Genomic DNA, 23,482 nt, shown 5'->3' with positions numbered 1-23,482 from the left:
CACCATACACAAAAATAAACTCAAAATGGATTAAAGACCTAAATATAAGGCCAGACACTATACAACTCTTAGAGGAAAGCATATGCAGAACACTCTCTGACATAAATCACAGCAAGATCCTTTTTGACCCATCTCCTAGAGAAATGGAAATAAAAACAAAAATAAACAAATGGGATCTAATGAAACTTAAAAGCTTTTGCACAGCAAAGGATACCATAAACAAGACCAAAAGACAACCCTCACAATGGGAGAAAATATTTGCAAATGAAGCAACTGACAAAGGATTAATATCCAAAATTTATAAGCAACTCAGGCAGCTCAATATCAAATAAACCAAACAACCCAATCCAAAAATGGGCGGAAGACCTAAACAGACATTTCTCCAAAGAAGATATACAGATTGCCAACAAACACATGAAAGAATGCTCAACATCATTAATCATTAGAGAAATGCAAATCAAAACTACAATGAGACATCACCTCACACCAGTCAGAATGGCCATCATCAAAAAATCTACAAACAGTAAATGCTGGAGAGGGTGTGGAGAAAAGGGAACCCTCTTGCACTGTTGGTGGGAATGTAAATTGATACAGCCACTATGGAAAACAGTATGGAGGTTCCTTAAAAAACTAAAAATAGAACTACCATACAACCCAGCAATCCCACTACTGGGCATATGTCCTGAGAAAACCATAATTCAAAAAGAGTCAAGTACCACAGTGTTCATTGCAGCACTGTTTACAATAGCCAGGACATGGAAGCAACCTGAATGTCCATGGACAGATGAATGGATAAAGAAGATGTGGCACATATATACAGTGGAATATTACTTAGCCATAAAAAGAAATGAAATTGAGTTGTTTGTACTGAGGTGGGTGGACTTAGAGTCTGTCATACAGAGTGAAGTAAGTCAGAAAAAAAAACCAAATACCTTATGCTAACACATATATATGGAACCTAAAAAAATAATGGTTCTGATGGGCCTAGTGGCAGGACCAGAATAAAGACACAGACGTAAAGAATGGACTTGAGGACACCGGGGTGGGGAGGGGAAGCTGGGACAAAGTGAGAGAGTAACATTGACATAGATACTCTACCAAATGTAAAACAGATAGCTAGTTGGAAGCAGCTGCATCGCACAGGGAGATCAGCTTGGTGCTTTGTGACCACCTAGAGGGGTGGGATAGGGAAGGTGGGAGGGAGGCTTATGCGGGAGGGGATATGGGGATATATGTATACGTATAGCTGATTCAGTTTGTTATACAGCAGAAACTAACACAACATCATAAAGCAATTATGCTCCAATAAAGATGTAAAAAAAAAAAACATCTTATGTCCTTAAAAAAAAAAGTTTGCCATTTATTTGGCCAGTCACTTAATCTCTTTATGCTGAATTTCTTTATGGGTAAAATGAAGATCATAGTAGTATCTATCCCAAGGGTTTTGGGGACAATTAAATGCCACAGTGTACATAAATACTTAATATGGCACCCAAAGCATAGTAAGAGCTGAATAGATATTAGCCATTGTTATACTGAAAAGTATTTAGTGAAAAAGAAATTGTAAATATAAACAAAAAGCAGAGTGACTATAATTACACAATATGTTTAAAATGTTAGGATAGTCCCTTTAAAAAAGGTGTTGCCTTTATAGTTTCATTTTACTAAAGGTAATATAAGACTTATATAAGATCTTTCCTTTTCCCCTTAGCACGATATTTATAGAAATATATATCTTCATAATTTATATATGTTTAGAAATATAAATGCTAAGTTAATCAACTTTGATGTCACCTACTTCTTAGAATTTTGAGGCTTCTAACACTGATAGCTGGGGTGAAACTCACACATTTGAAGGACTTTACAGCATTCTCTATCTCAAAACAATACCTTCTGAAAATGACCTCTAGTGACCTATGACAAGTAAGGCAGGAAATTACAGCTCTCCCATATACTCATAAAGGTTGTTTTGTTTGTTTGTTTCTTTGTTTTTGTTTCTTTTTGTTTGAGGGTTTAGGAAGAGCTGGAGTAAAATTGGGGGCTAGGGGGAGAAATTTGGAGCAAATATGCTAAATAGGATACCATTATTTCATCACAGCAATTCTTTTGGTGAAATCTAATTAAAAACTCTTCTATACACTTAATTAACTGATATATTTCATTTTGAGTTTGGCTTCAACATCAGCTAAAAATATATTGAATTGCAAGTCAATTCCAAATTCCAATCAAGCTTCTTTAAGAATCTGAATCATGTCCTAATTTCTATGACAACCAATTTATGCTTCTTTCTATCTCCTGTGAAGCTTAAAATGACACTGACCCAAATCAATGCCATCTATTAATATAGCAACAATAGCTTAAGTTGTTTAGACTCTCTTTATATTGTTTGCACGCTAAAGAAATGTATCTTGCTTTAAAATTTTTTTAGTTAGGTTATAAAGTGAGGTCATCTGACTTTGAAGACCTAAATTTCAGTGAGCAGATATTTTATTGAGTTTGTATTCAACCATATTTTTAATGTTAACATATCCCTTCCTTAACCCTGATGCTCTCCATGCCCCCACTTACTTTAACCTTCACATCTTCCCTTTTAGCTGTGACAGCTGAATTGATTCAATTCAATAATATTTATTATCTATTATGCCCAGGCTCTATAGAAGACTTGGAGATGTCTAGGTGAAAAGACAGAGACAGATCCTTCCCTCACAGAGCAGAGTAGGTAGGTGAAAACTAATAGTGGAGGAATTACTGTGTAATGGAGTCAGGACTCTGGTAGGGAAAACACAATGCTATGTCAGTACCACACACATCCTGCTTCCTTGAGGCGGGATCAATTGCCTGTGTTAGAAAGACCTTGTCTCCTCTCTTTGTACTTTAAACTTCACAGCACGAAGACACAAGTGGTTCTAGAGATTATTTCTTAGTAATTGGTTTCAGGACTTCAGGCAAGGTGATGATCTTCTGTGTGTATGTGGTAGTGGTTAGGGTGGGCAGGTAGAGAGGACTGTCACAGGAAGCCATCTTTCTTTCTAGAATAATAATGGCTCCACATGTCAAATAGCTTGCCAAAAGAAGTGCCAACTTGTTTTTTCTTTTTTTACTCCTGCTTGTCAGCACTTCCTTAGACTCAACATCTGAACAGGAGAAACTAAGTTTGGCTTAGCCTCATACATCACCAGCAAAATCGTCAACACTCTACAACACAGATCTTATGAGGGGATCTGGAAAAGATAGAAAGGTGACTTTTTTTTTTTAACTTTAATTGATTTTCAACAGTGTATAGCCAATCAGCTAACACAAATGAACCTGGAAATTTACCTGTGATTCCAGTTAAAAAGGTTACATTTAAAAGCACAGGTCCAATATTCAGTAAGTAAACAATACAGCAGATAAGGTATTGGATTAACAGAAAGATATCTAGAACTAGCTGGACTCCAACAGTCATTAATGCAACATTTTAAGTCTTTTCACCTAAAACACAAGAGTTCACAAATTCAGAATTTCTTGGCGTCTCATTTCTCCTGAGTTTCCTTCACCTTTTACTCTTTAACGCTGTCTGAAGGATATGGATATTTTGACCACATGTATAGTCATCTCTCTCTCCCCACATGTCTCTGTTTATGGAAAATCAACAACAACCTAACAGTACGACAAGAAATTTCATGGCATACCTGGGAGAACACAAAACCAAAGGTTTTGGCCCTCATTTTGACACGTAGTGGATTTCGTGTCCCAGAGTAAGTTTTGTTACTTCCTTGAGGACCAATTTGCTCACATGAACAATGGAGTTTCATGATCTGTGTATATATCTATATTTCTTTTCTTTTTTTGCTGACAGGGCTTTCTGTCACCAAAACTCCTAAGTCACATAATTTTTGAATGCTGCTTTATAGTTTTATTTTAGTGAAGGTAAACATATTTATAAGGTTTACATAATATCACTTAATGGGTGCCCTCTCCAATAGGGGCTGCTGATTGTCCTACAATACTTCTTTTTTGCTCCTTCCAATTTTTAGCAAGGCTTATGATCACTTGCAGAAAGACAACATTCCTAGTTTCCCTTGCAGGTCTTGTCATGTGTGTAAGTTGTGACCAATGAGATTCATTCATTCATTCATTCAATAAATAATGATTGAGCACCTGCTGTCATCTGGAGTCTAGAGATATAGGGAATAAAATAAATAAAAATTCCAATAATCCCTGCCCCCCGTGGAGTTTACAATCTACTGGGAGGAAGTAGACAAGTTAAAATATATTATTTCAGGTGATGACAAGTGCTATGAAGAAAAATTAAGAAAGGTAGGAGGATAGAGTGTGACAGGTGCGGTGGGTGTTGCCTCAACAGTCCTGGGAATGAGGCTAGCCTGGGATTCAGGGATTCTTGTGGTAACTGGTGTAAAAGGCACACTGTGGTAATGACAGGGCGGATAGTGGTGGTGAGACTATGAGTGCTGAGAAAAGGGCAGAGTGGGGTTTAGCTAGGAGCACACAGGAGCAACCTGTCCACATCCTGGAACCTGTCAATGTGATCTCATTTGTAAACAGTCTTTGCAGATGTAATTAAGTTAAAAATCTTGAGATGAGACATCCTGGTTTATCTGGGTGGGCGCTAAAACTAATGCCTAGTGTCTCTATAAGAAACACACAGAGGAGAGACAGATGGAGAGGAGGAAAAGGCCATATGAAGAGGAGGCAGAGACTGGAGTTATGTAGCCACAAGCCAGGGAACACCTGCAGCCCCCAGACCCTGGAAGAGGGAAGAAATCGCTCTCCCCTAGAGCCTTCAGAAAAATCATGTCCCTGCTGACACCTTGATTTCAGACTTCTAGCCTCCAGGACTATGAAAAAATAAATTTCTGCTGTTTTAAGACAGCAAGTTTGTTGTAATTTGTTTCAGCAGCCCTAGGAAACTAGGCTTCTAGAATTACCTATTTTAAAAATGTCTTACAATCTGATTATTCGTTTGTGACTGTCTCTCTCGTGGTATAGACTGAAGGTCCTCAGAAAGACAAAACATGTGTTAGTTACCTATTACATCCTGTACCTAGCCTAGCACAGGACATGTGGTTTGAATTTATTAAATGAATGGAAGAATAGATAAATAAATCAGAACTAAACATTTCTATGCCTTGACTACAAAGTGTTAAAAAACAAAATTTGTTTGGGTTTCTGAAAGTTGCTTGTTTATAAGTGTTAGATTTTCCACCCCTGCTGCCAGGGTGGTCCTGAGCACTTTAGTTCTTGCAGGGTTTTATTTAGCATCATACCAAATTGAAGGAAATTAGATGTTCATGCCTTTCCTTGTTTCCTGGGGTTTAACCTTCCTTTTGTATAAGTCTTTCCTGTGTGCACGCTAAAATTGTTGTATTCAACACCATGTGGGACCAAGGTCTAGACGGCTAGTCTGTACTTCTGTCTCTCCCTTCCACCCTCCCTCCCTCCCTTTCCTTCCTTCCTTCCTTCCTTTCTTCCTTCCTTCCTTCCTTCCTCCCTTCCTCCCTTCCAAGATGAATGCAAATGTTCAGCTTTGGCAATAATTCAGTGTGGAGATGGATGTATATTGACTCTAATGTGATTTTCCAATTGTGTGACATTTTCACGACCCGATGAAAGGGGTCTTGACCACACACTGAGCCCCAGCTGCAGGGTTTTATAATGAGGTTCCTTGTCTGTGGACTATAATTGGCTCAGACTGACTCATCCACTGTGGTATTTGCTTCGGTTTGGTGTTCCCTGGAACCTCATTTTCATCCATTTGAAAAGCCAGACTCAAAGATTAGGGGACAACTGAACACATCTCATATGTAAAAGAAATACATTCATTGTTCACTAGTGGGAAAGCAGCTCACTGGCAGACAGTGGTGAGAAGGGCCCAGCATTCTTCTTTAGCTCTGCTTGTGGTCCGTGCTTCTACTGCCTCTCAGTTTTCTAGCTCATCTACAAAACTTACTCAGTCAACTCTTTATTGAGCACCCACTACATGTCAGGGCATTGGACTAGGTGTTGAGGTCACAGCCAAGAAAGAAACAATATTATTTCAATCTGAAATCAACATGAAATTATTAATGAGATATTTTATATTTTTTGTTACTAAGTTCTTGAAATCTGATGTATATTCTAAACAGCACATCTCAGTTGGACACTAAATTTTCGTTGGAAATACTTGATCTGTATTTAGGCTTCATAAAATTAAGAGTTGACAACGTAGAGTCACATGCCCAAGTTGTTCCTTAAAACTTTTTCAATAACCAAATTGAGCATCAGTTTTTAAATTTAACTGATTTAACTTTTCAAATAAAAATTAAAATTTCAATTCCTCAGTCACATGAGCCATACTTCAAGTGCTTGATAACCACATGTCGCTAGACAGGGTGGATGTACATCTCCCTACATAATCAGCCAACAGTGGGAGTGCAATAGGAACTTTCTTTCTGTTCTCTCTAACCACAAGGTGCCTCTGGATTAGTTCTCTTAGTTTGGTGCAAGAGCTGTAGATGTCACTGGAACTCTTATTTAAGATGGAACGTGAAAATAATGCCCATTTTTGTGAGGTTCTTGAGGTTAGAGCTGGGGTTGGAAACAGTCCTGGATCCCACTGGGTCAGTGCCGGTAAGAAGAAAGCTCCAGGGTGGATGAAGCCTGACCAGAATTCAAGAGACTTGGTTAGAACAAGATGGACTCAGTAATTCAGCCAATTGGACTTCTGTGTAGAGAAGCCTGAAGTCCATTTGCCAGGCTATTTCCCAAATATTCAGTTGGTAAGAAATAAGGGAATGGCCATAGTCCTGAAACAGACAACAAAAAGGGAAAAGAAACTATGAGGTTTTTTTTTTTTTTAAGTCTTATTCTCAGATAGAAAAAATAAAGCCTAGAGAGATTTGGAGACAGATGGGGAAGCAGTGAATTTGAGGAAGGCGGCAGGATTTGTTCTCTGGGACAGTGGTGAGATGTTACTTGAAATACTAACCTGTCTTTAGCTCTTCTTACACTTACTGGTGGGTGGAATTCAAAGAGAGAGATAGTTAAGAGAAAGAATTTCCAGCTGGGATAAATGCAAAGACATGGAGCTTGGAATAAAGGAGCCTAAGGAAGTCATAGTTATCCTGGGCAAACATGTCACAGATGTAATCATATAGCATCAGTGTAAATATTTGACATCAAAGAGACACCACGATATAGAGTAATAATATTCAGTGCTTTTGTTTGACCCCCCAAAAGGCTAATGTTAATAAAACTTTACAGTAACTAATGAGACTTAATGAATAAAGGGAAGCAATGTTAATAAAACTTTACAGTAACTAATGAGACTTAATGAATAAAGGGAAGCAGTGGTAGTTTTGCCCTTTGATTCCTTTAAAATTAAAAGAGAAAGGGCAATAACTCACTTTCCATGTAACAGGGTAGGGAATATAGTCCACTGCACATAGGCACCACCAGGGCGATCAAATTAGAATTCTCAACTACAAATAGAACTAGCATACGATCCAGCAATCCCACTACTGGGCATAAACCCTGAGAAAACCATAATTCAAAGAGTCAGGTACCACAATGTTCATTGCAGCTCTGTTTACAATAGCCAGGACATGGAAGCAACCTAAGTCTCCATGGACAGATGAATGGATAAAGAAGATGTGGCACATATATACAATGGAATATTACTCAGCCATAAAAAGGAACGAAATTGAGTTATTTGTAGTGAGGTGGATGGACCTAGAGTCTGTCATACAGAGTGAAGTAAGTCAGAAGGAGAAAAACAAATACCGTATGCTAACACATATATATGGAATCTAAAAAAAAAAAAAAAAAAAAAAGGTCATGAAGAACCTAGGGGCAAGGTGGGAATAAAGACGTAGCCCTACTAGAAGATGGCCTTGAGGACACGGGGAGGGGGAAGGGGAAGCTGGGACAAAGTGAGAGAGTGGTAGTGTATATATGGACATATATATATATTACCAAATGTAAAATAGATAGCTAGTGGGAAGCAGTCGCATAGCACAGGGAGATCAGCTCGGTGCTTTGTGACCAGATAGAAGGGTGGGAGGGAGGGAGATGCAAGAGGGAAGAGATATGGGGATATATGTATATGTATAACTGATTCACTTTGTTTTAAAGCAGAAACTAACACACCATTGTAAAGCAATTATACTCCAATAAAAATGTTAAAAAATATTAGAATTCTCACCTTAGACATTTTTATGACATTTTTAGGAAACAGGTAGTTAACCTGTGTGTAAGTAATTCATTTCTAAATTGAGTATTCAAGTTTATATGAGCTTTCACAGACTGTTGTCATTTTTGGAGGACGTTTTATTAAGTGTGGAAGTCACCTTTGCTCAGTGCCTGGCTGAGAACAGACAAAGCTCAATAATTTATCCAAGACCAAACATGTACTTAATGGCAAATCTGAGACTAGAACTCAGGTCTTCTGAGTCTCTCATTTATCCCATGTTTCTCTAATAAAGAGCACTTGTGCTTTCTACAATCAAATGTGTATTCTTTTAAAAATAGGGCAAAATCCAAAATAACTACCAGAATAGATTTAAAATGTGTCTGGTGTTTACAGAGTATATATAGAATAGAAATATAGTGTTTACACTAAAAAAATAAAACATTTAAGAATTTTTAAAAATTCCCGGTGAATGCATGCTCCCAAGTTATTCTGACCATGTATTCTAGAAATGTGATTGTAATTTAAATCACATATATTCCATTATATTTGTATATTACCATTAATACATAATGACTTTATAATCTGTTTTAATTAGGGCAGCATGGTGTAGGGAAAAGAGATTGAACTCTTCCAGTTGCTAATTGGGCAATCTCTGTGAAACTCTTTCTCCCATTTCAAGATGAGTAAACTTATCCTTTCCAAATGCCCCTTTTAAATTTTTTCTGTAGTACTTATCACTTTCTAGTGTATTATATAATTGGCTTATTAATTATTTTTGTTTGTTATCTGTATGCCCCAACTAAACTTCAAACTCTATGAGAACAGTTATTTTCTGAGTGCTTCTGCTAAGCACTATTCATGGAAAACACTTGATCAGATTTCATAAACTGAGCAGCTGAAAAAATAGATTCAACACACACAAGTTATTCCAAATATACTCAAAAAATGTTTGTTGTATTTAATGAAAGAATGAGGTTTCTTCTTAGCTAAGTATTAAAGTTGGAGAACAGCCTCACTCTTTAGGAGTTCCCTGGCACTGTGTGGAGAAACTGAGGGGTTAGGGGGATGTTGGTGACCCTAGATAATCTCTTTTCTGTCTTTCCTAGGGAGTCTGACTCATTGGCCTGGGAGATGATGGGGCTTGAGGAAAAAGTGGGGAAGAAATACAATCTCCCTCTGTATTCAAGGGAGATTGCTTCCAGGATTGCCCGCAGATACCAGAACCCACAGATGCTCAAGTCTCTTGAGCACATCAAAAATATTTGAACTGCGGTTGGTTGAATTCACAAATGCTGAATCTGTGGATACTGAGAGCCAACTGTAATCACAAGAGGTTGTGGGTTAGGAGACAGGAAGCAGTTGCAGGAGAGAAGTTGGGAGTCAGTTGTCTGGAGCGGGAGAGGCTCCAAGCTGCTATAGTGTGAGAGATTTAAGAGAGGAAGGACAATTTAAAAGGAGATATTTTCAGATTTAGGGCTCTAAGTTACAAATTTGTTTTTTATGCCAAACTCACTCAAATTTATTAACAGACATTTAAAATGTGAAACTATAAAAATTACAGAGATAAACATAGAAAATCTACATGACCTTGGGTTTGGTCTGGAGATCCTGAGCTTTGAGTTTTAACACACAACACAAAAAGTCAATCCGCAAAAGAAAAAAGGAATATTATGGACTTTATGAAATTAAAAAAAAATTTTTTGAATTTTATTTTATTTGTTTTTATACAGCAGGTTCTTATTAGTCATCAGTTTTATACACATCTGTGTATACATGTTAGTCCCAATCGCCCAATTCAGCACACCATCATCCCCACGCCCCTGCGGCTTTTACCACTTGGTGTCCTTACGTTTATTATCTACATCTGTATCTCAACTCTGCCCTGCAAACCAGTTCATCTGTACCATTTTTCTAGGTTCCACATACATGCATTAGTATACGATATTTGTTTTTGTCTTTCTGACTTACTTCACTCTGTATGACAGTCTCTAGATCCACCCACGTCTCAACAAATGACCCAATTTCGTTCCTGTTTATGGCTGAGTAACATTCCATTGTATATATGTACAACATCTCCTTTATCCATTCATATGTCGATGGGCATTTAGGTTGCTTCCATGACCTGGCTATTGTAAATAGTGCTGCAATGAACATTGGGATGCATGTGTCTTTTTGAAATATGGTTTTCTCTGGGTATATGCCCAGTAGTGGGATTGCTGGATCATATGGTAGTTCTATTTTTAGTTTTTTAAGGAACCTCCATACTGTCCTCCATAGTGGCTGTATCAATTTACATTCCCACCAACAGTGCAAGAGAGTTCCCTTTTCTCCACACCCTCTCCAGCATTTGTTGTTTGTAGATTTTCTGATGATGGCCATTCTAACTGGTGTGAGGTGATACCTCATTGTAGTTTTGATTTGCATTTCTCTAATAATTAGTGATGTTGAGCAGCTTTTCATGTGCTTCTTGGCCATCTGTATGTCTTCTTTGGAGAAACGTCTATTTAGGTCGTCTGCCCAGTTTTGGATTGGGTTGTTTGTTTTTATAATATTGAGCTGCTTGAGGTGTTTATATATTTTGGAGATTAATCCTTTGTCTGTTGATTCATTTGCAAATATTTTGTGCCATTCTGAGGATTGTCTTTTCATTTTGTTTATGGTATCCTTTGCTGTGCAAAAGCTTTTAAGTTTCATTAGGTCCCATTTGTTTATTTTTGCTTTTTTTTCCATTACTCTAGGAGGTGAATCAAAAAAGATCTTGCTGTGATTTATGTCAAAGAGTGTTCTTCCTATGTTTTCCTCTACGGGTTTTATAGTTTCCAGTGTTACATTTAGGTCTCTAATCCATTTTGAGTTTATTTTTGTGTATGGTGTTAGGGAGTGTCCTAATTTCATTCTTTTAAATATAGCTATCCAGTTTTCCCAGCACCACTTATTGAAGAGACTGTTTTTTCTCCATTGTATATCCTTGCCTCCTTTGTCATAGATTAGTTGACCATAGGTGCATGGGTTTATCTCTGGGCTTTCTATCTTGTTCCATTGATATATGTTTCTGTTTTTGTGCCAGTACCATATTGTCTTGATTACTGTAGCTTTGTAGTATAGTCTGAAGTAAGGGAGTCCGATTCCTCCAGCTCCATTTTTTTCCCTCAAGACTGCTTTGGCTATTCGGGGTCTTTTGTGTCTCCATACAAATTTTAAGATTTTTTGTTCTAGTTCCATAAAAAATGCCATTGGTAATTTGATAGGGATTTCATTGAATCTGTAGATTGCTTTGGGTAGTATAGTCATTTTCACAATATTGATTCTTCCAATCCTAGAACATGGTATATCTCTCCATCTGTTTGTAACATCTTTAATTTCTTTCTTCAGTGTCTTATAGTTTTCTGCATACAGGTCTTTTCTCTCCCTAGGTAGGTTTATTCCTAGGTATTTTATTCTTTTTGTTGCAGGGGTAAGTGGGAGTGTTTCCTTAATTTCTCCTTCTTATTTTTCATCATTAGTGTATAGGAATGCCAGAGATTTCTGTGCATTAATTTTGTATCCTGCAACTTTACCAAATTCATTGATTAGCTCTAGTAGTTTTCTGGTGGCATCGTTAAGATTTTCTATGTATAGTATCATGTCATCGGCAAACAGTGACAGCTTTACTTCTTCTTTTCCAATTTGTATTCCTTTTATTTCATTTTCTTCTCTGATTGCCATGGCTAGGACTTCCAAAACTATGTTGAATAATAGTGGTGAGAATGGACATCCTTGCCTTGTTCTTGATCTTAGAGGAAATGCTTTCAGTTTTTCACCATTCGTCATTTTGAGAATGACGTTTGCTGTGGGCTTGTCATATATGGCCTTTATTATGTTGAGGTAGGTTCCCTCTGGGCCCACCTTCTGGAGAGTGTTTATCATAAATGGGTGTTGAATTTTGTCAAAAGCTTTTTCTGCATCTATTGAGATGATCATATGGTTTTTCTCCTTCAATTTGTTAATAATGGTGTGTCACACTGATTGAGTTGCATATATTGAAGAATCCTTGCATCCCTGGGATAAATCCCACTTGACCATGGTGTATGATCCTTTTAATGTGTTGTTGGATTCTGTTTGCTAGTATTTTGTTGAGGGTTTTTGCATCTATATTCCTCAGTGATATTGGTCTGTAATTTTCATTTTTGTAGTATCTTTGTCTGGTTTTGGTATCAGAGTGATGGTGGCCTCTTCAAATGTGTTTGGGAGTGTTCCTTCCTCTGCAAATTTTTGGAAGAGTTTGAGAAGGATGGGTGTTAGCTCTTCTCTAAATGTTTGATAGAATTCACCTGTGAAGACATCTGGTCCTGGACTTTTGTTTGTTGGAAGAATTTTAATCACACTTTCAATTTCATTACTTGTGATTGGTCTGTTCATATTTTCTATTTCTTCCTGGTTCAGTCTTGGAAAGTTATACCTTTCTAATAATTTGTCCATTTCTTCCAGGTTGTCCATTGTATTGGCATAGAGTTGCTTGTAGTAGTCTCTTAGGATGTTTTATATTTCTGCAGTGTCTGTTATAACGTCTCCTTTTTCATTTTTAATTTTATTGATTTGAGTCCTCTTCCTCTTTTTCTTGATAAGTCTGGCTAATGGTTTATCAATTTTTTTAATCTTTTCAAAGAACCAGCTTTTAGTTTTATTGATCTTTGCTATTGTTTTCTTTGTTTCTATTTCATTTATTTCTGCTCTGATCTTTATGATTTCTTTCCTTCTGCTAACTTTGTGTTTTGTTTGTTGTTCTTTCTCTAGTTCCTTTAGGTATAGGGTTAGATTGTTTATTTGAGATTTTTCTTGTTTCTTGAGGTAGGCTTGTATAGCTATAAACTCCCCTCTTAGAACTGCTTTTGCTGCATCCCATAGGTTTTGGATCATCGTGTTTTCATTGTCATTTGTCTCTAGGTATTTTTTGATTTCCTCTTTGATTTTTTCAGTGATCTCTTGGTTATTTGGTAACGTATTGTTTAGCCTCCATGTGTTTGTGTTTTTTACATTTTTCCCCCTGTAATTCATTTCTAATCTCATAATGTTGTGGTCAGAAAAGATGCTTGATATGATTTCAGTTTTCTTAAATTTACTGAGGCTTGATTTGTGACCCAAGATGTGATCTGTCCTGGAAAATGTTCAGTGTGCACTTGAGAAGAAAGTGTAATCTTTCGTTTTTGGATGGAATGTCCTATAAATATCAATTAAATCTATCTGGTCTATTGTGTCATTTAAAGCTTCTGTTTTCTTATTTATTTTCATTTTGGATGATCTGTCCATTGGTGTAAGTGAGGTGTTAATGTCCCCCACTATTATTGTGTTACTGTTAATTTCCTCTTTTATAGCTGTTAGCAGTTGCCTTATGTATTGAGGTGCTCCTATGTTGGGTGCATATATATTTATAATTGTTATATCTTCTTCTTCGATTGATCCCTTGATCATTATGTAGTGTCCTTCCTTGTCTCTTGTAACATTATTTATTTTAAAATCTATTTTATCTGATATGAATATTGCTACTCCAGCTTTCTTTTGATTTCCATTTGCATGGAATATCTTTTTCCATCCCCTCACTTTCAGTCTGTATGTGTCCCTAGGTCTGAAGTGGGTCTCTTGTAGACAGAATATATATGGGTCTTGTTTTTGTATCCATTTGGCAAGCCTGTGTCTTCTGGTTGGAGCATTTAATCCATTCACGTTTAAGGTAATTATCGATATGTATGTTCCTATGACCATTTTCTTAATTGTTTTGGGTTTGTTTTTGTAGGTCCTTTTCTTCTCCTGTGTTTCCCACTTAGGGAAGTTTCTTTTTTCTTTATTCTATTCCTCAGCTGTGAATTACACCATTCTGTCTTCCAGGTTACTTATCCGTTCTTCTGCCTCAGTTATTCTGATATTGATTCCTTGTAGTGTAGCTTTCATTTGTTATTGTATTGTTCATCTCTGTTTGTTTGTTCTTTAATTCTTCTAGGTCTTTGTTAATCATTTCTTGCATCTTCTCGATCTTTGCCTCCATTCTTTTTCCAAGGTCCTGGATCATGTTCACTCTCATTATTCTGAATTATTTTTCTGGAAGGTTGCCTATCTCCACTTCATTTAGTTGTTTTTCTGGGGTTTTATCTTGTTCCTTCATCTCTGCCTTTTCATTTTGTGTATCTTTTTGTGAATGTGCCTTTTGTTTCACAGGCTGCAGGATTGTAGTTCTTCTTGCTTCCGGCCTGCGGTCCCCAGATCTGTGGCAGCTTTGGCTGCTGGGGCCCCTCCAGAGCCAGCAGCCTCAGAGAGGACACCCTCCCCTCAGGCTCCGGGGCAGTTCAGTCTCTAGGGTACAAATTAAACCCTTTTCATTTTCTTTGAAGAGTGGAAAGATCAGAATTCCTATTTAATTACTTCAGGTGGGTTTTTTCCACCTGTAAATTGTAAGATAATATCTGCAGTAAGGTGATGTGAGGATTAAATTACTCTTCCCTACCCTTTTTCCACTACTCCACTCCACCAAGGCCCTGCTCCATAACTAGTGCCTCAAAAGGATCCTCTACTGGCTGTTGTTTATGTATTTATAGCACTGGATAACACTCACTTGTTTGTAGTTGTGATTGTGAGCTCCTTGTGGGCAGTGGTCTGTCGTATTTGTCTTCATGTCTTCAGTGATGGACACAGGACCTAACATCCTATGTATGCAATAATGTTTGGTAAATGAAGGAATGAATGTGAATGATAAGCATTAACACAATAAATGAGCATTCCCATCCCTTCTCTTCAATATAATGAAAGCCAAATTCTGATATATTGAATTGTTTGCAACAATTTCTTACAATTCTTGTTTAGTTAATTTACTTAATTAATTTTAAATTAATTCATGTGTGGCATCAACAGATATTTATTGAACCCCTACTTGGCCTTATCTTTGTGATAGAAGTAAAGTGTACAAAATTGGTGACAGAATTGCTCCCCTCAGAGAGCTCACATTCTTGAGAAAACCCAGACATGCAAACTAACATCTCCAGGGCGGTACTATAAGTGCTATGATGGAGGAAGCACCAAAAATGATGGGACTGAAGAAAAAATATTTAAGGCTTCTGAGAGAATATGAGGAAGCATCTCCAAGGAGATAGTCACTAAGTTGAGATTTGAGGATGGAGTAACAGTTTGGTATATCAGCTGGAGGGACATTCCTAGAGAGAGAGCAGTGAGCACAAAACACAGAGCCATGAGAAAGAAAGGAATATTATGGAGCTACAAGATGTGGTGATTGGGAGTTGTGGAGTTCAAGGTGAAAAGTGGCAGGAGGGAAAGCTAGACTGATGGAGGTGAGATAATGTGGGATCTTGTGTTTATTTTGAGAAGCTTATATTTTATCCTGAAGACAATAAACAATCATTGTAGGATTCCTAGCAGAGGAGAACAGAATTGTGTATTCTGGGGTACTGGGGGTTAGGACTTCAATATCTTTTGGGAGGACACATTTCAACCCTTAAGAGGTGGTGTTACTAAGATAGAAAATACAGAAGAGGGAATTGATTGGGTAAGGGTGGTGGTAGGGAGGAAGAGGATGTGTTTGCTTTGGATACATTAAATGTAAGTTGCCTGTGGAATATCAAGGAGGCATCATTCCGACATCATTGGTTAAATGGAAGTGGAATTCAGGAGGGGTCTTGGTTGTAGATATACATGCGGGCATCATGAGCATCCAGGTGGTAACTGACAATGTGAACATTGATTTGGAAGAGAATGTAGGGGCAAAAATGTGAGGGACAAGGTCAGAACCAGAGACCTCAATATTTAAGGGAGAGCAGAAAAAAGGGAGGACCAAAAAGTCTTGAGGAGGAGAGAACAGAGAGGCAAGGATGCCGTGGTGGCGACCATGTCAAGTGAAGCTCTTTCTGTTGAAAGTGACCCAAAAGATGCTCAAGTTGGTTTAAGCAGATGAAAGGAATATACTAGATCACATAATCAAAGTGCCCAGAGGTAGAATTCAGCCTAGATTAAATCAAGAGATGAAATAAACACAACATGGTTTTTCTTCTCTCTTTTCGGTGTTTCTCCTCCATACTGGCTTCATTCACAGACTCTGGTCAGTGTGAAACTGGCTGCCAGCTTCTCTAAGTCCTGTTGGAAAAAGTGTCTCTCAGTTGTCCCAATATAAGTCCTGGGATAGCACCTCACTGACTTGGACTGGACCATTTGCCTGCTCCTGAACCAATCACTGTGGCCAAGGACAGATGACGCACTGATTGGTTAGGCCTAAGTCACATGCCCAGTCCAGTTACTGGGGATAAATGTAACACCACTGAAAGTGAGGGAGAGAGAAGTGTTCCCTAGAGGAAAACCAAGGGCCCATACCAAAATAAAGTTCTGGGTGACAAAGCAAAAAATGTCCATCACAAGAACCAAGGGAAGAGGGAGTTTGAAGAATAAAAGATGCATCAATAGTATGGAATGCTGAGAAGTTAAATAAGGATAGGATTTTGACAATGGAAATGTCATTTTTGACTTTTGCCAAATGATGATAGAGTGGTGGGGGCAGGTGTTAGGCAGCAGCAGGTTAAGATTTTAAGACTGGAAAAAATAAACATGTCTTGGAGATAGTGTAGTTAGTGTGCCCAGTTACTTGACTATGAATGGGAAGAAAGATAAGGAACGGTAGGTAGAGGGAGATTTGGCATCAAGAGAGGGTCTATTTATTTATTTAAGCCATGGAAGAAACTTGAACTTGTTGATATGCTGACATATAAAATCACATGAAGTGGAAAAAAGAGTTGCAGTGATGACAAACATGGTGGTGAGATGAATAATGGACCCCCACAGATGTCTCCATTCCTAATCCCCAGAACCAGTGAATCTGTCACCTTACAAAGTGAAAGGAATTTTGCAGATGTCATTAAATGAAAGATCTTGTGGAGGAGAGATTATCCTGGATTATGCTGGTAAGCCTGACGTAATCACAAGGGTCCTTATAAGAGGGAGGCTAGAGGTCAGAGAAGAGAGAAGATGCTACACTGCTGGCTTTGAAGATGCAGGAAAGGGACCATGAGCCAAAGAATGCAGGTGGCCTCCAGAAGCTGGAAAAAGCAAGGAAAGACATTCTCCCTGAGAGCCTCCAGAAGGAATGTAGGCCTGTGGACCTATTTTTAGACTTCTGTCCTCCAGAACTGTGAGTTCATAAATTTGTGTTGTTTGAAGCCAGTAAGTTTGTGATAATTTCTTATAACACCCATAAGGAACTAATACAGTCATAGAAGTGAATTTCTGACATTTACAAATACAATGTTGGCGTACACATTTAAAATATAATGGTCTCTTCTTGCTGAGAAACTACCAGGTTTAGACATGTTTCTAGGGACAATAGAAGGCAAATATATATATACTGCATGGTCAGATACAAATATCTTATGTAACAGTATCCTCAAACATATAACAGGCCTTGTGATTCACTAAGAGATTTGCAAGTTTTGTTCATTCTAATCGTCCACATTTAAATGCAATTCCAGTACTCTGCTAGGACATTATAGAACTGAGCAGACTTGTGTATTTCTATACATGGACTCTCTAAGAATAGTTAGATTTTTGAAATAAAAAATAAAATCAACCTGATGAGGTAAGTAGGGCTCCCACATTTAAAATTATGTGTAGGATCACCAGAGTTCAGGGAAAGCTGATTAATTTGATCTTTTCTTATTACCAGTAACCATAGAGGTATTTCTATTGTGAGAACATCCTTTTATGAAGCAGAAACAAGATTGTCTTGTTGCCTCCTTTAATCTTAGAGCTTAGATTGTCCTGTATCATTTTCTTGTTTGTTTTGAGGGTCACTTTTCAACACAGGAGCACAGCTGTATGAGAGGCCTCCTTCTTTGGAAATACAAAAATAGCACAACTTCCCATTATATCTGTTTCATTATAAGATAATTTTAGGCTGACCCAGGCTGTGTGATTCACTAATGTCCAGTCATCATGTGCAGTGGAGGTAGCTGAGCTAAGAGCCAGCCTCTCCTTCAACTGGAAAATTTTCAGACAAATGTTTATTTTATGAGGATGCTTCCTCTTCCCCATTGAGCTTATAGCATATAAGGAATGCTGGCTGAATTGCAGCACTAAAGGCAATATCCAGAAACCACTTACATTTCCTGATTTTTATTATTTACACTTCCTGATTTTATTATTTACTGTGGGTACATGCATCACATTGTTTACTTGCATGCACGTAGATAATTGCCCCATTGTAAATTCCTAAGCCACCAAATGGCATTGCATTTAAATTGTGTCCCCGTCCCCCCCCCAGAAAATTATGTAAAAGTGTTTACCTTTAGAGCCAGCAGACTCAAGAATAGCCTGGAAAGACTCTGACAGTGTCTCCAATCTAAATGAGAAACCCCTACAGCACCATTACTACTCTTATAATGCACGTTATGTCCTGTTATTGTGGCTTTATGTATTTAACTGCCTGGCTTTGCAGTTTTCGTTTAGAACTCCTTCTCCCTCTAAACTCATAATCTTGCAGTTTAGGGGCTGTGTCGGAAGACTTCCCCCCCCACCTCTGAATAATGACTGGCATTATCACCAATTCATAGCAATAATGGTTTCCATGTTTTGAATGCTTATTACTATGTGCCAGGATCTGTACACATGTTATCTCCTTGTCATCTCACTACAATACTGTGAGGTGGATATTATCAAACCAGTATTACAGATGATGAAACGGGGGCTCATAGAAATGCAGCATCTTGCATAAGGCCATAAAGCTAATCCAGGAAATAGGATTGGATATCAGTCAGTCAGAACTCTCCACCCTGACTCTGTGGTGTCTTTCACAGTGTTATTAGCACAGAATAAATAATGAATGGGTCGTTAACTTCCTGAAGTCCACCTGCATGACTTTTAAAATGGGAATAAATGTTATATATGAAAAATAGTAGAATGATTTAATGTTGGAGTGCTGAGTCCATTAGCATTTCCTTACCATGAAATAATTTATTTTTTTAAAGACTTGTTTGATGTGGACCATTTTTAAAGTCTTTATTGAATTTGTTACAATATTACTTATATTATTATGTTTTTTTTGGTTTTTTTGGCCACGAAGCATGTGAGATCTTAGCTCCCCGACCAAGGATCGAACCCTCACCCCCTGCATTGGAAGGCGAAGTCTTAACCACTGGACCGCCAAGGAAGTCCCTCCATACAATAATTTAGACAATCCAGAGCTAAGGGTTGTCTTGTTAAAGGCCAATTCAATCTTGGTCAAGTTTCTACAGCAGCTTGATGTAATGTTTTTTCTGGAGAAGAAGGTTGGAAAAAGCTGGGCAGGAGCAGGTAGAGGCTCTGAGTTTGACTTCTTAGTAAAATTCTTGAAGTGGGGACTTCTAGGCCTTTCCCCTTCAGCAAGTCATCAAGCTGAAAGGACAGTAGAGCTGGCCTCATGGGATGTGGCCAGTGCAGTTGTATATGACCCCACCCTTAGATGGGGCCCCCACTCTTGGCATTTAATGCTCTGTGGTTGCCATCTTGAAATTCTTAATAATTTTATCTTTGAATTTGTGTTTTGTCAGTGAAGCTTGATGACAACAGAGCAGGAGCTGGGTCTTGGAGTCTTGGCTTACAGCAGGCTCATCTGCCCCAAACTGGGTCTTGGCTGCTGACCCTCTACCTTGGGGGTGGTACTGGGGGGCTTCGGTGCATATACAGGGAGAGTCAGGGTCCACAGAGGTCCCATGTGCTAATTATGGGTGGGCCCTGCGTGCCTATGAGCACCCTTGCTTTGTGAGTATCCCCATGACCAAGAGAATGAGAGGTTAAATACAAATTAAGAAAATACTGTGACAGCTCTACAGAAATGACAGAAGGAAGGCAAAAGCTTTTTACATGGCTTTTGTTCAAGGGGCCTCACATTTTCATTGTATACTCTGTCCAACAAATTATGTAGCTAACCCTGAAGGATGATCCAGATTTTTTGGAGGGAAAATATTCTGCAAAAGCTGAATGGCTTTTTATTTGTTTTAACTTGTAACTCTCTCTCTCTTTCTCTATTTTTTGTTTTTTTGGTAGCTATTGGCTAGATGCTCATCAATCCTCATTTCTTTCCTGGGCTCTTTTACTGGAAGTTATATTTCTCAGCCTCTTTTGTAGTTAGTTCTGGCCCCTAATATGTGGGTTCAAGTGTGGCCTGGCCATGAGAAGTTCCACATGATCCTCTTCATTCTCTCCTTTTACTCAAGGACTTGCTGGATGAAAAGGATCCAGCAAGGGTCTCCAAGGAACCCTGAAAGGTGGGATTGCCACAAGATAGAAGGAGACAGAATCCCCAAGGCACCATGGGAAGGCTGCCTACAAGATTCTGTATACGAAATATACAGTGATTGTGTTACATCATTGAGAATTTGAGCTTGTTAGTTATAGAAATAGTGTTAATTAACCCAGCTATAGTATTTTCAACAAAAGATATTTTTCTTAAGCAGGGTCTGTAAGCTATAGCCTTCAAACCAAATTGGGCCACCACCTGTTTTTTAAATAAAGTTCTATTAGGAACACAGCCATGTCCATTTGTTTATGAGTTATCCATGGCTGCCTTTATGGTACTGTGGCATAAAATGGGACATAGAGAGTTTGTCCCATAAATCCTAAGATATTTACTATCTAGCCATTTATAGAAAATGTTTGCAAACTACTGGTTTTACGAATAACTGACGTAGTGGATCCACTGATTTTATCAAATGTGTCTGTGCTGACTTGGATGAGCCTTTTTAAGATAAATAGTGATATAATCTGAACAATATGATTTTAATTCTTACTCTTTCCCATTTCTACCATTACAGCAAGTTGTTTTCCAGAGATGTAAGATTAAATCCAAGAAGATTCTTGCTATTGTGCAGTTGATTATAATGATAATAACACAATAATAATACTAACAAAATGATAACTGTTAGAACGTTCACTGGAATATATACAGCCAATATGTTCAATATTATATGTACATTATCTGCTTACATTCTCATAACACCCTATGAAATAGGAATTGTCATTTCATTTTATTGATAAGAAAACTGAAATTCAGAAAGGTTAATGACTTGCCCAGTATCACTAGGGAAGTGGAATGACTCCTGTGAGTCCTAGAGTTATATACACATATGCACACAATGGTGAGAAGAGCAGCATCTTCCAAAGCTCTGCTTCAGAATCTTGGTTATAAGGATTGTACACTTCAGGAAAGATAATGAAGGAGTCCTCTTGGGGAAACAGAATCTCCCAAGAATAAAAACCTATGGACCTTGACATTAGAGGGTCACCCAGTACCATTCCCAGTAACTTTTCAGTGAAGTCTACTATCAAACCTGCCTGTGAATATATAGCTTTTTAGTGCTTCATTTTAAAATATGACCAGATTGCCAAAAATCTGCAGATTTTTGAGAAAATTCTCTAATTGCATAAAGAGATCAAAACAAAGAAGCAGATTAAAAGGGGAAGTAAAGGAAATAAAACATATAGCAAAATAAAAAAACAAATAAAAAGCAAATGATTTCCTTAAATAAATAAAAGAAAAACAGGAGGCTGCTTAAAAAAATAGAAAATCTTGGACTTTAAAAGCTCTTGGGGGGCTTCTCTGGTGGCGCAGTGGTTGAGAGTCCGCCTGACGATGCAGGGGACACGGGTTCGTGCCTCAGTTCGGGAGTATCTCACATGCCGCGGAGCGGCTGGGCCCGTGAGCCATGGCCGCTGAGCCTGCGCGTCCGGAGCCTGTGCTCCGCAACGGGAGAGGCCACAGCAGTGAGAAGCCCGCGTACCAAAAAAAAAAAAAAAAGCTCTTGGACATTAAAAATAAATTAGCACAACATTTTAAAAAATCAACAGAAAAGTTGGAGGTAAAGTTAAGAAAATCTTCCAAGAAGAAAAAGAAAGATGAATCAAAGTTCAAGAGGTCTACCAAGAATTAACACAAAATGCAAACTGGTAGTTTCAATTTTTTTTTTTTCAATAGTGCTAGAATGAGGGAAATGGAGGGAAAGAAATAATGATGAAAATTTCCAGGAATTGAAAAGCATATGTATAATCATTGAAAGAGCCAACTGAATGCCCATTTTAGAGAATGGGATAAAATATACAGGATGGCACATTATCATAGAGTTTCCCAACACTGGACATTAAGAGGATCAGGAATGAGAATGAAGTTGGACTTCACACTAGCAACACAGTAGGCTAGAAAACGTGGAACAACATTATTATAATTCAAAGAGAAGATGATTTCCAACTTGTAAGTTCTCAAAAAATATATTTCATATCCATCTTTTTCAGGAAGCTACTGGAGAGGTATCCATAAAAATAAGAGATTAAATCAAGAATGAGGAAGCTATGGAATCCAGGTAAGAATTCAGCCCAGGGGACAGGGACACATGGAATTTCCAGGATGAACTTATACAGTAGGCCTTGGAAATCAGGTGGTCCAGAAAAGGAAGATGGAGGGGACTTTATGAAGGAATGTCATAGTAGTATTGATATTATTTATAATACCTAAATAGGAAGCAACCCAAATGTCCATCACCAGTAGAAAAGATAAATAGTGGTATAAGGATGTAATAATATAGCAATATAACAATTATGAATTATATAACAATTATGAATATAACAAAATGAATAGACTACCACTAGCTACATGCAACAATGTGTATATATTTGTCGGGTGAAAAAACAGAAATGAAAGAACACAATATATGATTTCACACAACCAGACAGAATTAATCTATGGCAATAGAAGTAAGAACAGTGGGTACTTGTGAGGGGATTGCTTAACTGATAGGGGGTTCAAGGGAGAGTTCCAGTGGGTGGGGGAAGGGTCTGGTCATGCTTCTGGTTTTGACCTGGATGATGGTTACACAGATGTGTTTACTTTGCAAAAATTAATGAATTATTATTTGTTAATCTTTGTGTACATAATTTTTTCAATTAAAAGGGTTAGTTTGAAAAAAGAAAACAAAAGCAGGTTTACAGTATAATCCCAATTTTATTTTAAAAAGTTATAACATTAAAAAATAATGTAATGTAAAGGTCTATAGCAGAATGTTGATAATGTTTACCTCTTGGATGTACCATTATTGAATGAGTTTTATTTTTGATGATTTTAGATACTTTTCTCAATTCTCTATAATGTATAAATATTAATTTATTATCAGGAAAAGAAGGAAATGTAAAAAGAACTACATTGAGATAATATTTTCCCCTGCTTATCAGATTGTCAAAGATTAAAAAGGTAAGAGCATGAGGGATGGGTGCCCCATACCCTGTTGGTAGGAGCTATAAACTGAGACATGTATGATTATTAAA

General features: G+C 37.7%; 1 long non-coding RNA gene across 1 annotated transcript in view; it reads left to right on the top strand.

Moving 5' to 3' along the window:
- Positions 1-23,482, top strand: part of LOC131767027 (uncharacterized) — a 119,501-nt gene that overhangs the window by 60,687 nt on the left and 35,332 nt on the right. The window contains exon 2 of the long non-coding RNA XR_010835687.1: positions 22,457-22,524. This is a non-coding gene — a long non-coding RNA (uncharacterized lncRNA). The remainder of the gene's footprint in view (positions 1-22,456; positions 22,525-23,482) is intronic.

This window comes from Kogia breviceps, chromosome 12, assembly GCF_026419965.1.
Source record: "Kogia breviceps isolate mKogBre1 chromosome 12, mKogBre1 haplotype 1, whole genome shotgun sequence".
In the NCBI taxonomy this organism is placed as follows: domain Eukaryota; kingdom Metazoa; phylum Chordata; class Mammalia; order Artiodactyla; family Physeteridae; genus Kogia; species Kogia breviceps.
Note: the sequence above shows the minus strand (reverse complement) of the source record. Positions and strands in the feature narration are given on the sequence as shown.